This window comes from Cyphomyrmex costatus, unplaced genomic scaffold (assembly GCF_001594065.2).
Source record: "Cyphomyrmex costatus isolate MS0001 unplaced genomic scaffold, Ccosl1.0 scaffold415, whole genome shotgun sequence".
In the NCBI taxonomy this organism is placed as follows: Eukaryota; Metazoa; Arthropoda; class Insecta; order Hymenoptera; family Formicidae; genus Cyphomyrmex; species Cyphomyrmex costatus.
Genome location: NW_017278373.1, coordinates 551,883 through 569,382, shown reverse-complemented (window position 1 = coordinate 569,382; position 17,500 = coordinate 551,883). Strand labels below are relative to the sequence as shown.

The following is a 17,500-nucleotide window of genomic DNA, read 5'->3' as shown; positions in this document are numbered from 1 at the left end:
TTTTTAAAATTTCAGATATATTACGTGCTTTTACAACATACTTGGTATTATTTCACACAAATAAATTTATTCTTATGTAAAGTAAAGCCTATTTCACATACTAAAAGATGGTAAATATCTTGAACGTAAATTTCAGTGGCGGCGACATAACGCACATAAGAAGAAACGTTGTCGTATTTATTTTTCAAGTCAGTTCGGATTCTCCTAGGTCAATTATAAATAGCTTTGAATTGATCAAAAAGTTAGACAGCATACAATTAAATGTGGATTCTACTTTGATTTCGCTTGATGTTGTTTCATTGTTTACCAACGTACCAATTGATTTAGCTTTGGAAAGTATTAATAATAGATGGTCACAAATTCGTAGCAATACTTCCTTTTCTAAAATAGAATTCCTTAGAGGACTGAAATTGATTTTTGACTCAACATTTTTTTCATTTGACAATATTATATATAGACAAAAATTTGGTATGCCAATGGGTTCTCCTTTGTCTCCAGTTATTGCAGATATCGTTTTACAAGATTTGGAACTTAAAGCACTAAATTCTTTAAACTTAGAGATCCCATTTTATGTTAGATATGTGGATGATATTGCGATGGCTGTTCCTTGTGATAAAACTTCTGAGATTCTTGCTATTTTTAATTCTTTTCACGCACGTTTGCAGTTTACTTTGGAGATTGGGGGGGATTCGCTTAATTTTCTCGACATCACCATTATTAAAAATAATTTGACGATTGAGTATGACTGGTTTCATAAGCCTACGTATTCGGGTAGATATTTAAACTTCCTTTCTCAACATCCTCTTTCCCAGAAAAAAGGCACGATTATGGGGTTAGTTGATAGAGCATTTCTGTTATCGAGTCCAAAATTTCATCAAAAAAATATTATTACCGTCATTGAAACATTGCTTAATAATGACTATCCGGTGGATTTGGTGTTTAATGTTATTAATGAGCGCTTAAAGTCTTTACGTAATAAGAAAACTTCTAGACAAACTGCCCAGCCTGCTAGTACTGCTGATGAACCTCCTATATCTTGGTTCCCTTTTCCTTTTGTTGCAGGCGTTTCATGTAGACTTAAACGCTTATTGAAAAATCTTAATGTTAATATGGCCTTTTTTAGCCTTAATAAGTTAAATTGTTGTATAAAGGCACAGAAAGATAGATTGGGCAGGATGTCGAAAAAGAATGTAGTATATAAAATCCATTGTAAAGATTGTGATGCCACATATGTTGGTCAGACGAAGCGAACATTGAACACTCGGATTAAGGAACATAAGAATGATATTAGAAAGACCAGTGGCAATTTCTCAGTTGTCTCGGAACATAGAATTAATTTTGATCATGATTTTTGTTGGAACGATGTAGAGATTTTAGACAATGAAAGATTTTCATATAAAAGACAAATAGCAGAAATGTTACATATAAATTTACAAAATCACAGCTTGAATTTACAGTCAGACACTGAATTTTTGCACCATTCTTATGTTTCCTTACTTAATGAATTTCGGTGAATTTCTTTTTGAATGTGTGATATATTATGACTTCGATATATCTGTGTGATCTCTGTTATCTGATTGGAAGAATTATATCGATTCCTGTATCGTTGGTTACACGCATGCGCTTATAACTGTATGTACGACTTTATTGGATATTTATGTTCATCGAGGTTACTGCGAGATAAATCGATACATCGTTGCTCCTCTTAGAGTTGTTCTGTTTACTATTATTACATTTAAATCGTGACCACCAAAATGTTATCTTCGGATTTTTATCTTTTGACTTGTTTTATATTAATTTGTTGTTTGTCTGATGGTGGTCTTTTATTTCTTTAATACAACTTTATCTTGTTAATCATGGATTTGTCGGTGAGTGTTCATTTTCATCTTTCTTCAATCATTGTCATTAATTTTTAATTTTTACTTAGATTAACGTCTTGTCGTTTGCACATGACCTACCAACCATGTGGATTTGATTGTTTGACGTTGAGAGTGACCACTTTTCTACAGATCCATGTCTTTTTTGTGAATTTACTACTGAAGATGGCCCGGATGTTAGGCCGAAACGTATAGTATTTTATATATGACATTTTTTGATTGTTAACGAATATATATTGTTTTTTGTGATTTCGCATTGATAACAGCGAGTTTACTCTCATTAGCCTATTTATTCTTTGTATTTGAAATTTTCGAGAGTCGATTTTTATATTTAATTTGTTGTCGTATTTTATCGTAGATGAAAAAAAACCGCGATTTCACGATAAGCGTGTACCATTTCGTGAAAGAAACGGATGCTCGTATCTTCCGTTTTAGATTTTGTGCAGAAGAGACGCGACCAAAACGGACATGCTTGTTGTATCCACTCGTATACGCAAGCAGGTATTTGTTCGCAGTCGTGCCATGAGGTGTCGATCGAATCCTCCGGTTGTTCCGCGCGGTTCAAAAATTCACCTATCGCAAAACACGGAAGTTCCGGCATCCGCGTGTCGTTCCTCTTGTCCTTTTTTTTTTTTTTTGCAAAATCGAGTTTTCCAGTCATTCTCGCATCAGTCAACGTCGGCCGCCGTTTTTGCAAATCGCGGCGTCGCGATATCGGATAGGTAATTTCCGAAATCTCAGCCACCCGTCGGATGATCTATTGCCGGCGCATCGGCCATTCGATACTGCTAACGCATTAGACCGTTCTATGCATTCGACATCGCTGAGATCAATAGACACTTCTGACACGTTACATCGCGATATGTAACAAACGGAGGCGAATCAGGAGTGTACGTTACCATCCATGGTCAACACTGTATTGCACGTATTATATCCATGTGTACGCATAATTGACATACCACGTCGAGAGCGAGCTATTAACGTCGTTATGATTGCCACGATCGAAACTGTTCGCTTCATAAATGTCCAATAACAAGCATGACAAAATATGTATTTTCCCCAACAGTATCTAGAACAAATGTTCTGGGAAGTATTATTTTAATTAATTGAAAATATCTCTCCAATTTATATTAACATTATTTTATTTGCTATATTTTTATGGAAATGAATTTTTAATTTTCTTTTAGATGATTGTATATCTTTGGAATAATCAGCAAAATTTTTAATTTCTCTTCTCTCCCGTTTTATATTTATTAAATTATTATATATATATATATATATGTATCAATTTTAAATCACGTCTACTAAGAAATACAAAAGCGATTGAAGATAAATGTCATGAAATATACGCTAGACTTATCCTTTTGCAAATCTACAATTAAAGAAAAGCACGATTTATCTTTTAAAAAAATAGAAGTCGCATAACAAGTCGCGGTTTCTCTACGAAATCTCTTATTCTCTTACGCGATTCGCACCTTAAACTCAGGGCGACTTAGCTTTTCCTCCGCCACTGTAGTCACCCTCCTCCTCGGGGGTGAACGTCGCGACGCGGAGGAGGGTGATTTTGGTTTGCCCCTCGCTCGTAGCGACGCTAGCGCCGCTTCGGAGGCTCCAGTCCGACGTCAGCATCACTCGTGGTGGTTTCGCGCGCGCATCCACCGCTAAAGTGAGACCACTTTTTAAGAAGAAAAAATCGAGATTCCGTCCTCCTTCGGCGAAACCGGCCGATTCCATCGCCGTCGCCGCATCGCATCGTTCGACTGATGCGATTGAAAATTTCGGACGACGATTGTCAAGACACGTCAATTGAAAAGAATCACAAGGGGTGCGCTTTAATGAGAGAAAAATGAATTCGAATTTACGAGAATGAATCAGTGGCGATCGATAGGTGCGAGTGAGTGACCGTAATCGCGGATCTATCGATCGTTGACAGATCCTAAGTTTCCAATAAGTGAGCTGCGTGTGCGATTAGAAAGGTAGATCGATTTACTCAGCTTTGGATTTCGCTCCCCGATCTGACAGCAACACGTTTGTTTGCTGCTTATCGGGCAATCTGTTTTCTTTTCGCGCGCTTCGCGGGTTTCGTCGATCTGAGTGCTTTCGGGAACGGTGAAATGTATTTGTGGGAATGCGAGGATTTTCGGCTAAATCGCAGAGTGATCGAGGAATCCTGGTCGACGTAGAGAAAACGCTTGAATTCCCAAAGACTAAAGTGCATCGCGAAAAAAAAAAAGAAACGTTAGTGCGCTTCGTAGAGAATTTGTAGGGAATTTTAGGGGAAGAATCTGTTTTACGGAATAATTGTCTTTGAATGTGCTCGAGGTGCTTGAGTGAAATTTGAAATAAATTCGATCCCGGGATTCTGCGGCAGCGGGATGATAGTCGAAGTGAGAGTGCAATGAAGCGCATTCAGTGAAATCCGGATTAAAATGCTCTCACCTGTGCAAATTTCTCTTGTACAAAATTATTACGCGAGTACTAGTGAAATATTGCAACGTGTTTTTGCTATTTAAAAAGAACTGATCGAAATACGGGGGAAAATATATCTGTGAAATATCCGGGATGTGATAGAGTGGAAGGTTTCTCGGGTTTCGAATGTGATCAACTTTATGCGATATTTGGGGAACGGATACGCTTTGGATGCCTCTGAGATTTTTGAAGGTGCTTGAATTCGAATCGAGTACGTTCGAGCTACGTTCAATATAACGTTCAAGAGAGATATTTCTGCGGTGGTGCGTAAATGTGTCAGCAAAAATCCGCATTAAAGCTTCATGCTCTCTCTAATACCGATAAGCTTCACACGAGTACGAATCTTCCGGTTTTAAGTGATACTTGAATGTGAGAGCTCGCTCGTGAATTTACCTCAAAAAGTGGCGCGAACTCTCCGGTTTCGCGTATAAAAATACGATTTTTATTTATAGCGACACGCACGCTTGATAAAACTGTGCATTTGAACATTTAATTTTTACTGGAAAACCAACGAGAGTTATAAATATATTATAGACCGCAGATATTTGTTTCTATTACTAGGTAACAATCAGAGAAAAAATTTTAACAAATTAAGAGAGCTGTAGTGACGAGATTTTGATGTACTTTCAAATGCAAAGTATATTTTAAATCCATGTACATAACTAGAAACATATTAAAATTTGAAAATCAAATTGAGAATCAAAGACGGTTGGATAAAAAGTATATATAGTATTTCTATAAAGAGAATAAAGTTTGTAAGAATAATAGGCTGTGTCGGAAAGACATAAGACATAATCAGAGATAAAATCTAAATCATATTGATATAAATAATCAGCAATTTTTGTTTATAAACATTTTCATAAAGAATCTAATGAATTTTCGAAGAGCGTAAAAGATGCTGCGCTTTTCGGACTACCGTATTATTCCACGTGCGAATTCTTGATCGTGCGGTCTCTTGGTCGGAGAAGACATAATTCGTCCCAAGCGAAGTTGTAGAAAAGTGATCGAACCGAATAAGGTCGTCTGACATCACAGCCGAGATGCCGGTGATACACGAGAGAAAACCAATTTTCCGTAGATACCGTGTAATTGTAAATATTTTTCGCGAGTGACAACAAAAAGGTGAAAAATACCGTAACATGCAAACATCTTCGCAATAACAGTCTGTGGCTTGCAAGTACGTCCTCGGAGTGTTTTAAGTGTTCAAAGAACCGTGAAAATAACAGTGTTACTCGTCCGAATGTATGGTGAGTCTTGAAACAGAAGCGCACGTGAACTGTAAAAATACAGTCGCAATAATAGTAACGTCGTGCTGCCTTACGTGACCAGACGGAGCCGTGTTCGCGAAAACGATTACGCGAAGTGCTGGCGAAAAGTACTCGTGAGACTAAAGCTCCGACTGACCGTTTGATGTATCCTCTGTCGTGCAATTGCAGTTTTCGGGCGGTTAAAGTGTTGTGCGAAACGCAAGGATAACAGCTACGATTGACATTAGAGCGCCTTTTTCGTCGAAATGTCTTTCGCGTGAACTTTTAGTATAAAGCGCTATCGCGATTATCCGTTCAACTTTTTATCGCGCGTTTTATCAACGTAATTAGTCGCTCTTTGAGAACGGAATATATCGGGATAAAATTACATCACGTGTTGTATCTAAATTGTTATTATACGAGTAAGTATATGAGGAACGTCACGGAGTTACGCAATTAGGTGAATAAAAATATCGTGAATGTAGTAAAAGTAAAACGAGGGATTATATTGTGCAATTTGTGGTAAAATACGGTAAGATAGAAAGAAAAAAATTATTTAAAAAATTCATCCAAAATACGGAATTACGCTCTGCGCGTTTCGGGATTTTATGAAATAAAATTATAGTTGAGAATAAGAAAAGAAAAGAAAAGGAATATATTTGAAAATAAAACTCACTTTTTCTCTGATCGATAGCCGTCAAGATAAAATCTTAATATACGATATGCGCGACCGGAAATGCAACAATATTGACATTGTCAATGAATGAAATTCTCTTCTCGTCACCGTCGATTACACGCTTTTTGGCATACGCGAGAAGCTGCAGCCGCGGACGGGAAAGTGTTGACGGTGCGTTCTATTAATTTTCCATCACGGCGTAAAGTTTTCCGCGAGTTTAAGCCGAAATTGGAGCAACAGCTGCATGTTGTGAGAAAAGATCGTGCGCGACATCGCGGAGGAAAGTAAAATATGCATGTGGATAAAAGTGTCCGTTGTAAGCTCGACAAAAGCGCAGCGGAATTCCTTTAATAAATTGCTATTGTCCTCGCGCGAAACATCGTATCATGTGTTTTCAAGCGGAGAACTATTAGATACTCTTGAGTGTCGAAGATTGTTGCGACTCTCAAGATCGTCGCCTCGGGAATCGATCGCTCTCGTAAGAGATCGAAGAGTGTCGAGCAAAAGCTGTGTTGAAAGTGCTTGGATACTTCGTAGCGAGTGCTCCAAGGGGCTGTCCCTTTTTGGATGCGCTTTCGCCCACCCGCCTCCATTCCGTGTCATTGTCTTCCGATTGTTCGATTCGGTGTTCCTCCGTGAAAAGCGATTTCCTCGATCGTGTGCACTTCAGGGAGAAGAGGAGCGCGACCAGCGACTTGTTCGAAGGTAAACTTTTAAATTACCTTAAATAATGATCAACTTTATAGAAAAGTGTACGGTAATATAGTCTAAACTAACCATATAGTTAAAATTGAAGTCTTACTTCCTTGAACGGATACAGATAGATTAATTAACGAAAAAATATATACATATATAAATGCTCAATAGCTTTTAAAAAATTAGGACTTATAAATAACGAGCTGTACAAATGTTAAACTAATTATGCAAAGTATAACGGAATATATATTTATATAATTATTATTAAGTTAACCAAAGTAATATCTTAAAACAAATAATTTGCAAAATTTTTTTCGGAATACAAAATTTCGAAGAATTAAAAATAATTTAATATTAAATTATATTACCAAAGTCTCTCGTAATAAGACTTAATACAAAATTTTATGTACGTAAGCATCAACGAGTACGTACATTAATTGCTTCGATAAAAGTTTTGAAAAGCTATTATGTTCTTGAAGGCAATACTTGACCTTTCCTAATTACGAGTTTCTATAACTCTTGCGTAAGATTATATAGATGCTCATATTAATGTGAACAAATGATTATCTTGAAAAATGTTTTTTTTATGGTATTAAATTTTTTTAAATAAATTCAATACATCGCTGTTTGTATAATAATTAATATTATAGAAATCAGAAAAATTTCAATGATTATCTTTTATTATCTATTATTTACGCTTTTCCTTATTTAACTTTTTACTTATAATATTTCATGAAAGGAGGGAATACTTCAAAATATATTATTTATTTTACATTTTCTATAATACTTCCAAATTTATTTAAATATAGTAATTACTTATATACTCTCTCAAAAATAACAAAATATATTTAAATAAAAAAATAAATCATATTTAACATAAAGGAATCTCATTTATGAAGATTATAGTAAAGTTGTTATAATCGAGCATTATCCCGTTCTCAGATAATTTATTGAACGTACACTGTTAGGGAGTGATAATTAAAAGGCTGTCACAGTTTTCTAGGCAAGCAGTTAATTCTCATTTATAAATGAGATTATAATGAATCGTGGACGCAAACTCAATTTCTTCGAAGTCCCTAATGGATTTGTCACAAAAGAATGTTAGCTTCGGGAATGGGAAGAGTTTGGGGTTCTCTTAATCTGTCTTTACTGCTTTCTCATTACCTAGAACTTCCGGAGTGAAGGCTCATTGAAATAAACGTGAGGGCTAAATTAAACGGGCGAAAGTCCGATATTGCCTATTTACGACGCACGTTTTTCAAATCTGTCTTTGCTCGAGATCTTTGCTTAGCTGTCGTTAATCAAACAGAAATGTACAAGATTACTACACACACACACACGTCTATTAAGCTGGCACAGTCAATTCAGCACAATCAAACGCGACCTATATAACATTTTTTTACTATTCTTTTGCTCTATTCCTGATTTTTTTGCTCCAGCCGATTCGTTGAAATCTATGACTGTGCTAGCTTAAGACTAAAGCTCAGCACAGCCACAAAGAGAAGAAGCAGCAAATGAAAAATCAAGTACATATTCTTGAAGGGCTATTTTTTGATAATTTTTTTTGCTCTATTCTCGATTTTTTTGCTCATTTTTTATGTCAAAAAATTCGACCAACTGTGTGACTGTGCTGGCTCGCGTACAAGAGTAAAGTACATTAAAGCAATAAATTGTCGGGTTCATTTTGGTTTTAAAATGCTTTCCAGAATAATTTGCTCTAACAGGGGAACGGTCAGAACTGTCAAAAATGTTTTATACAAAAGTTTTACACTATTTTATACTCTATATAGTGTATTCATTAAAAAAAATCAAATTTTTTAATTAACCCCCACTCCCACTTATCAGGGTTGCAAAATTAAAAAAATTTTTGAGAACAAAAATTAAAGAGCATCGAATGCCGAATCCATTCATGTATAATAATGTTATGGTTCCACTATTCAATTTTTCAGAAAACGAGATGATAATCGTGTTACAAACGTTACACACGTTACGTCGTTTTCTTAAAAATTGAATCATGAAATCATAACATTATTATACATGAATGGATTTGGCATCCGATGCTCTTTAATATTTGTTCTTAAAAATTTTTTTTATTTTGCAACCCTACGCACACATACTGACTGCATTCGATGTTTAAATATTTAGCGTAAAATGAGATTTAACGTTTAATAGAATAATCAGCAGAAAACACTATGTAAGACGATCGAATGATTGTAATTTCCGTTTGATAAGAAAATTACAATCATAATATTCTGTTTTGCGTAAGATCTGTCGATAAAAATACGTAAGAAAGTTATCTGCCTCTACCGTATTTTTTCTTAAGGACTTATTTTAGAGATAATTTAGAGACGAAAATCTTAATATCAAAATGTCAGAGGAGAATATTTTTTTAAACATAATAAATACCAATAATTAAAAATATCAGTGATACACATAAACTTTTATATCGATATTTAACAATTAGCTTTCGCAGTTAGTAGGTACTTTGCGTTGTATCGCACCTAACGTGCAAATTTTCAACAGTATGATTCTAACTTAAAAAAATTCGACCAACAGTAGCTGTGCTCGCTCGCGACGTAAACGATGAACAAGAAATTCGGATTCGGGATATTCTTAGAGCAAATAATTTTTGAAACATTTTGAGACCAAAATGAACCCGACAATTTATTGCTTTAATGTACTTTACTCTTGTACGCAAGCCAGCACAACCACACTGTTGGTCGAAGTTTTTGTCATAAAAAGTGAGTAAAAAAATCAAGAATAGAGCAAAAAATTAGCAAAAAAATGGCAAAAAAATATTATAGGTCGCGTTTGATTGTGTTTGAAGTGGCTGTGCCAGTTTAATAAACGTCACACACACACACATAAATAAGATAATTTAATTTATTTATTACGTCAAATGTAGTAATAATTGAATAAAGAAATATGTTTACCGTTAAAATATGTTATAATATAATATTTTTTATCTAGAGAGATAAATGTTTTATATTATAATTAAATATAAGTATTCTAAAAATTAATTAAATATTATGTTTAATTAAATATAATATTTATGAATTACATTTTATGTACAATTATTTGTTATTAATTATCACTCACAACACTTTATATTTAGTCACATATATTTTATATTAAAAATAATGATTTTATAGGATGCTATTATTACACGTTTATTTAATGATATGTTTGTTTAACTCTATATTGCGTATGGTTTATTAAGTAGACACGTAATAAAATACTAAAATTAAGTTTTAAAAGTTAGAAATTTAAACTTTCGCGAAATTTTATAAACTAGCCGCAGATTCAAACTATGTCTAACTAATTTATAAATTTGCAATCATAATATACCTGTATAACAGCTGAATTTCTTGTTATTAATATATCTCTTATAACTGCAGTATTTATAAAAAGAGATTTATTAATTTGGTATAATAAAATACATATTATTGCTGATTTATAATTCTCAGAGATGAGAATTCACAGCTAAGTACATTTTCGAGAATTTTCCCTTCGCTTATGAGAATATCGATGTGATATTTTTTGCAGTTTTCGTGGTTTGGTAAATTACAAGTGTGTGAAATATCTAACTTTTCGCGGTTGGCGTATGTGTGCACCGCTCCTGCGGGCAATAGCAGCCACAGAAGGAAAAATATCAGTCCATAATAATATCGTACAAAATAATGTCTCTGCATTAAATTATAATAATTTTAATGTATCGCCGCTGGGGTATTGCACTATTGCACAGATCGATCTTTGAATAACCATAAATTCAGCCGTGTAATTCATCACATATCACGATAATTAATAATTATTCTGCTTGCGTTCACCTTCATTTATTATTTAATTATTTATCAATTTATTATAGTATTTTTGCATATGTTATTTTTAATTTGTAAATATTATTATTGCAAATATTATTGTTTTTGATTTGCAAAAATGTTTTGTGAAAGGTAATTAATGTTAGTTTTATGTAACAAATATAATAAAGGTATAAATTGTGAAAAATCTCTTTTGTCATATTTTAATCTATAGACATATAAACTAAATATATATCGAAGGTTTGATTTTACGAGGTAACGGAAAGAGGATCCGAATGAACGGAAGATGAAAGCAAAGGAAGAAAATGAAGGACAGGGATTCGAATAATGGACGAATCTTGCGCAAAACTGAAATGATTGATGAAAGCTGGCGGGTGGAGACTGCGAAATGCTTCGGAAACAAAAGGAGGAGAGGAAGCAGTTAAGCTTGTGTGCGCGTAGTAGGTCAGTACCTATGATGCTCGAATGCAGTTAATTCGAATGCCTCGATAATAGTGACCCGCGGAGAGTCATCAACCGGCTGGCTCGGTTAATGAGTTTTCCAACCCTTTTCCGAGAACTGACATTTGCCATAGTTTGATTTTGAAAAAGCAATCTCTATTTGCGTTTCTCTTTCATTATTCTATGGACTCGAGATTGAAGTTGCACAAATCACATTTAATAGCAAAAGAATGATATTAAGCATTTTTAATGTAAAATAACAAAAATTGTATAAAACATAGCTGACACCTTGATTATCTTTACACCTTAATATTTTATAAAATAAACTTCTTTAACAAAATTCTACAGTTTATTTGCAAGTGATGAATAAAATTTACTTAAAGTTTGTGTGTCACGAGTGCTGATTGCACAAGTGATGCCTGCCCTCAACTGATAACCGAAAAGATAACTGACGTCGAATCAGCAAGACCGAAACGCGCGGAAGATCTGATAAAAACGAGAGGCGTGAGAGGCAAAAACATAGTCGACGCGTCATTACTAAAACGAAAGCGGCGTCATTAATAAATCAAAAGGAGTCGAGTCGCGTTAAGTAAAGAAAGTGTAATCAGTTTCTATAAATAAAGTTTTTATTAAAAGTGTCTATAATTTTCGTGTGATTACATTCTGAGTCCCCAGTGAATTCCAAACCTTGTGCCGATACTTCCGGCATACCAAGTTGATATATTGGTAATTATTTTATTATCATACAGATTTTGATTTTCTAAATTCTTAAGAAACAAAAATTTCTTATAACTATTTTTATACATTTATAGCTGATTTATGTGTATAAGAAGAATCCGTATATATATATATATTTAAGATAATTTTATATCTTACAATTCTGCTTAATGGCGGAATTATCGTTATTCAGATTTAACTCCGAAATTTACACAAGGTATGACCTAATGGTCTTCCACATTCATTAAATATCCAAGTTGTCACAGAAATATGTATGAACCTAAGGAGGTTATCGCGCAATGCAATTTTTCTTCATTAATTTTGTCCGGTTTGCGTATGCACGAGCTAACCAGTGCGCGCGCCGAGAGTTTATTAGATAAATATTAAAAATGTGCTTCACATTTGTTTTATAAATTTGATTGATATATCTCAATAAAAAAACCATTTTGCTATAGAGACATTAGCAAAAACAATTTAATTATAAATGAACATTAATTAAAACGTAAAGAATGCATTAATAGTATCTTGTAATATAGGCCAATTCGTTATAAAAATTTTTCACAAAATAATGAAATAGTGTAAAAATCTCGGTAAAAATGCTATGTGAGAAAAGGAAGATGTATGTAGATTTTTACAAGCTTATTATAGAATTAAAATATGCGATGTTTCCCAAGAATGATGATAAAGTTAATGAATGCACTGAGTATTCAGTTTATTATACATTTCAATACAGTCTCTTACATTTCATATATTATAATAATATTAATAAAAATTGAAATTTTTATTGTATCATAATGAGTACAGTAAACTGGTAATTTTTCAAACAATGCTTTTCGGATTATATGCATATTGATCAACGTATCGAGAGAGAGAGAGATATCTATACAAAAATAATGAAAAATACGAGTATGTTATCTGAGAGATTTATCTGAATAGCATAGATTTCTCTTCATGCTATGTGTAGAAGCATCGTATACTTTTATATATTCGTGTAACAATCCAAAGTCCTCATGCGCATGAAGACGTGGCGTAAGTCCAGTTCGTGCTAGATTTTTGGAAAAGTCGCCTCTCAAAACTTTTGCGTATTCTTGAAACCGAGTCTTAAAACTTTCCCGAAAGCTAACTTCGACGCCGCGGCATATTTCCTCGTTCGATTTAAGCCGAAGGATTTTACTATCCTCGCACCTTGAATTTTACGATCAGTGTTCCCATATCGCAATCGCGTCGGATGAACTTATCTGTTCTCCCAACGTTTTCCCTCCTCTCTATCTTCTCTCTCTCTCTCTCTCTCTCTCTCTCTCTCTCTCTCTCTCTCTCTCACACTCTCTCTTCAACGATGATTTAGTGGACCAATAATATCGGTGTCGCAATAATTTTCTCAGCGTGACAAATATGTACTAAAACGTATCCGCGGCAATTTGTATCAATAACCATATTTCATTACACATATCACAGCGTTACCGGTCTTGGTATGATCTCGATTTCATATTGGGGCTGCAGCGCTACCCAATCACGCTTGCGTCTCGCTCGCAACAGATATGACTATACCAATTTTTCGAAAGAAACGGGATTGTGCGCAAACGAGGCATATATGGAGAAAAATAGTACTTTATAAGCAAGGAGATTCTGATGAATTTTTAACACCACGTAGAATGGACTGACACAAGAGAAAAAGAGATAAGACGTATAGAGTCGACTAAGGCGTATAAGATAAATTTAACATAAAGGCAACTAAGAAGAGAAAGATTAGAGAAGGGATTTAATAAATTTTCGTAAATTTATATATCATGCAGTGTCTACATTGATTTAGGCTAATCAGTCATCGAAATTCTTTTTTTTTTTCTTCATATTCTAATATTAGAATTTTCTATCAATTTTATTTTATAGCAATTTCGTTATTTCGTATAGTTTCAATTAAAGCGCAGCGTCGGTTGGCGTTCGAAAATCCAAGCTCCAACCAAGTTCTACTTTCCCTCGTCACTGTAAAATTACGGCATCGTCTCCGGAATATGTAATCGCGTTCTTCCGTTCAATATTCATCGAAGCGTCGTCGTCGTCGGGTCAAAGTAATCACTCATAGCTTTGCACGGGCATAACGATTCTATACTGAAGGTCGATTAGTGCATTTGTCATGCAGCCGGGATATCTGGGGTCGCGCATACTCCCATTAGTGACGGGCCTCAAGCCAGACAATGCTTCCACGCAAAGACGGCGATCTGAATTCTACTAAGTGAGCACTGGCTGATCGATGGGAATGCTATATTTCGGGGGGGAGGGGACAGTCCGTCATCCTATGAAATTCTGCGTGTGACATGGGCCGCTTCCACTTCGCGAAGAGGATTAATATACAACTCGTACAAGAGACGTGATATTGCAGTTGCATCAAGCTATAACCCATGAAGTGCGATTACACAGATTTGTCCTGCCACTCGCTGTAATAAAAATCTAGTCAATTAAATGCGAATGCAATACGATTTTCCTCCAATGTTTGTTTTTCGTAAATTGCGTAGATGCTAATTGAGATTGTATAATGTCCCAGTTTCAACAATTTTAGTGCCTATTTTAGAAATTCTGTTGTGATTAAATAATAATACGAATTTAGTATTTAATGATGAAATATTTACTTGTAAATACAGCTTTGTTTATAAAACTACGTATAATATTTAATTAACAAAAAACAGACGTGTGTTATCACGCAAATCGAGGCAAAATATAACAGAGAAAATAAACATATTTGTTATATGTCTATAATGTTTCTCTACGTATATTATACATACGTTAGATACGTTGTAATAATTGCAAAATATGACAACTTTAAGAAGAACTATAGGTCATAATATTTTACACAATTATACAAACGTCGTGTTGACTCCGAAATTTATACGCTTCATTTCGCAATTATTGACGTTTTCTAACAAAACGATCCAAAAGGAAGATTGTGATATGAGTTACACGTGACTTACAATTTCATTGATGATGGGTTAATTAAATGTATGACATAAATCGAAAAATATTGCATAAAGAAAAGCGGTGTTACGCAACCGTGTATCTCTGAAAAAAAAACCCTTTGTTATTTTTGCGTACATACATCGGTACTGCACTCGACATTCTTCATACTCTCTAGGGTGCGCGTATGAAGCGCAACGGATGAGTCTTGCGTGCAAGAGTCGGTTTTACCAGGATTTATTCACGTATGCCTCGTTAAAGGTGTACAAACACGTACTTCCGCAGCATTCATTAAAATAACAGATATTTGGTGCCGTCCGGATAAATGTCGGGGAACCGGATTTACGCACCTCCCTGCCTGCTGCTATTCATTTTAAACGAGCGCGAGACGATGATTCGTGTTGACAGTCGCGCTCGATGTTCTGCAAAGCTAACTTTAATCGAGTGTCGCGGAAACTTGGACTGATACGGTTACATATAGTGATGCGGCATATAATAGAGCGCGCGTAATCCGAAGAGGAGACGCGTAAGAAACTAGTGTGGAAAAATGTTCCTGCGCTCAGATGTGAAGCGAGCTGGGTTAGTGCCGGGTATGTTCTTTGTTCAAGAAACATGCTGTAGGTCACGTCTGATCGATTCGCTCTTTAAAGTATTCTTACGCTGATAACAGGTCGCACATGTTTTTCTAGAATTAAAAATACTTGAGCAGCTCTTCCAGTTCCAAGACAGAGAGCGAAGTACTTTTCGTCTCAGTGAAAAAAATAAAACTTTAAATCTAATTAAAATTAATTCTTTTTTAACGTACTTTGAATGTAGGAGAAATACTTAAAAGTTAAAGGTCTTCTTATTATTGGCTCAGGCAGCACGCGATCTTATTACAGTGAGATTTAAACGTTCAAGTGTCACCTTACATCATTGTTTGCGGCGAAAGAAACCGCCGCGCGCCGGTACGCTCTAAAGTTACGTAATTTCCTGTCGACGATGATATCATTACGGACGCTGTTTTATGCGAGCGAGACACGAGCGCGAGTGATTCAACATCTCACCGTCCAGTCAACAACACTTTAACAACCGCGCGCGCATAATCATACAAGGATGCTAGACAAGCGTAACCGATAACGGATGGATAGATACGGCTGGATGAAACGATGCACGTGCTGGTTGATGTTGATTTTGCTCGTGCATGAATAGGTGTGTTTACCCGGTTGCAAGCACGCATGCACGTACGTATGTGCAGACTCCACCCGCAACATTTGCCTCAAGCGCGTTTTACATTCGCAGTATAAAGCGAGAAAGTAAACAAAAGCGGTATAATATTGCACTAGTAAACTGATATACTGATTGCTGTTACAAGATGCAACTATGGACTGACTTTATGATGATAAACATCCACCGTTCTCATCTCTGGCTTTCCATTTTGAACTCTAATATGCGAGACCGATATATAGTCGTCGAATCTAATTGTAAGGACGGCTACAAACGAGTTTTCAATAGGTATTAATTTTAAAACTGTTCACCAAGCTCTGTTTGTTAGTTTGATAACTTTGAAATTATTTGAAGTCGTTGAATTGACGAAATTTAAAGCAATTTTAAAGTGAAAACATTACATATAAGTATGTTTTCAGCGTGTATTTGTGTCAGTATAAAATATCTCAAAATATCTGAATTGTTCAAATATTGCTGTCGGAATCTTTTTTTTATCTTTAAGGTGTATAAAAATGAAAAAAAATGTATATAGTTATTTGAGTGGAACTAATTTAGGTAACAAATTGACATTATCTGTTTTTATTTTGACATTAACGCGACGTCTTTAATGTAAAAATAATGAGGGATAATGTTAGTTTGTTACCCGGGAATGTAAAGCGATTTTTGCGGATATCTGAACGATTAAATGTCACTCTGCTTTTTTTAAATATAGATTTTTGTATTTGCGAAACAAATCGGATGTAAAAAAAAGCAACTCTAACAGCGCGTTATAAGGTTAACTTTATACGGTTAATCGAACATAAGTTATCCGTATATAAATTTATCTCTTGAGTTAGGGGGAAAAAAGTATAATTAGGTATAAAATGTAATGAGGGCATCTCTTCATATGTGTAATAAAAATAGTAAGCAGTTGAAAATTCAACATCATACGTAGATTAACAGACATTTTATTGTTATTTTATTTGACTTTATATTATAATTCATAATTTGGAGAGTTTTTTGCGACTCGCAAATTGCGAGTAAACAAAAAATTAATTAACGTACTTACTTACGGTTAGTTATTTTAAAATAACATGTATCTTATTTTCTGTAACGAATGCATCAATGTTTTGCAGCATCGACTAAAAATTGAAGAAAGAAGAAGAAAAAGAAAAAAATATACCTACAAATATATATATATATATATATATATGAGAAACGTGTGTGTGCGCGCGCGCGCGCCATCATATATAAAAATTAATCAAATAATAGAAAGAATTTTATTTCTTATATATCGAAGCGGATCTTGATGTTTAATAATATTTACGTGCACGCAAATATATATTTTTTGGTTTCAAAAATTAGCACCAATTTTATTTGTTTTTGGCTTGTTTATAGTTTAACTGAAAAATGTATTTTTGCAAACAA

The 17,500-nt window shown here is 34.5% G+C and overlaps 1 protein-coding gene across 1 annotated transcript in view; it reads left to right on the top strand.

Annotated features, from left to right (window-relative positions):
* The first annotated feature begins 6,911 nt into the window (after positions 1-6,911).
* Positions 6,912-17,500, top strand: part of LOC108777208 (uncharacterized) — a 95,132-nt gene continuing 84,543 nt past the window's right edge. Inside the window, exon 1 of the mRNA XM_018544033.1 lies at positions 6,912-6,974. The gene's annotated coding sequence lies outside the window, so the exon portion shown is untranslated. The remainder of the gene's footprint in view (positions 6,975-17,500) is intronic.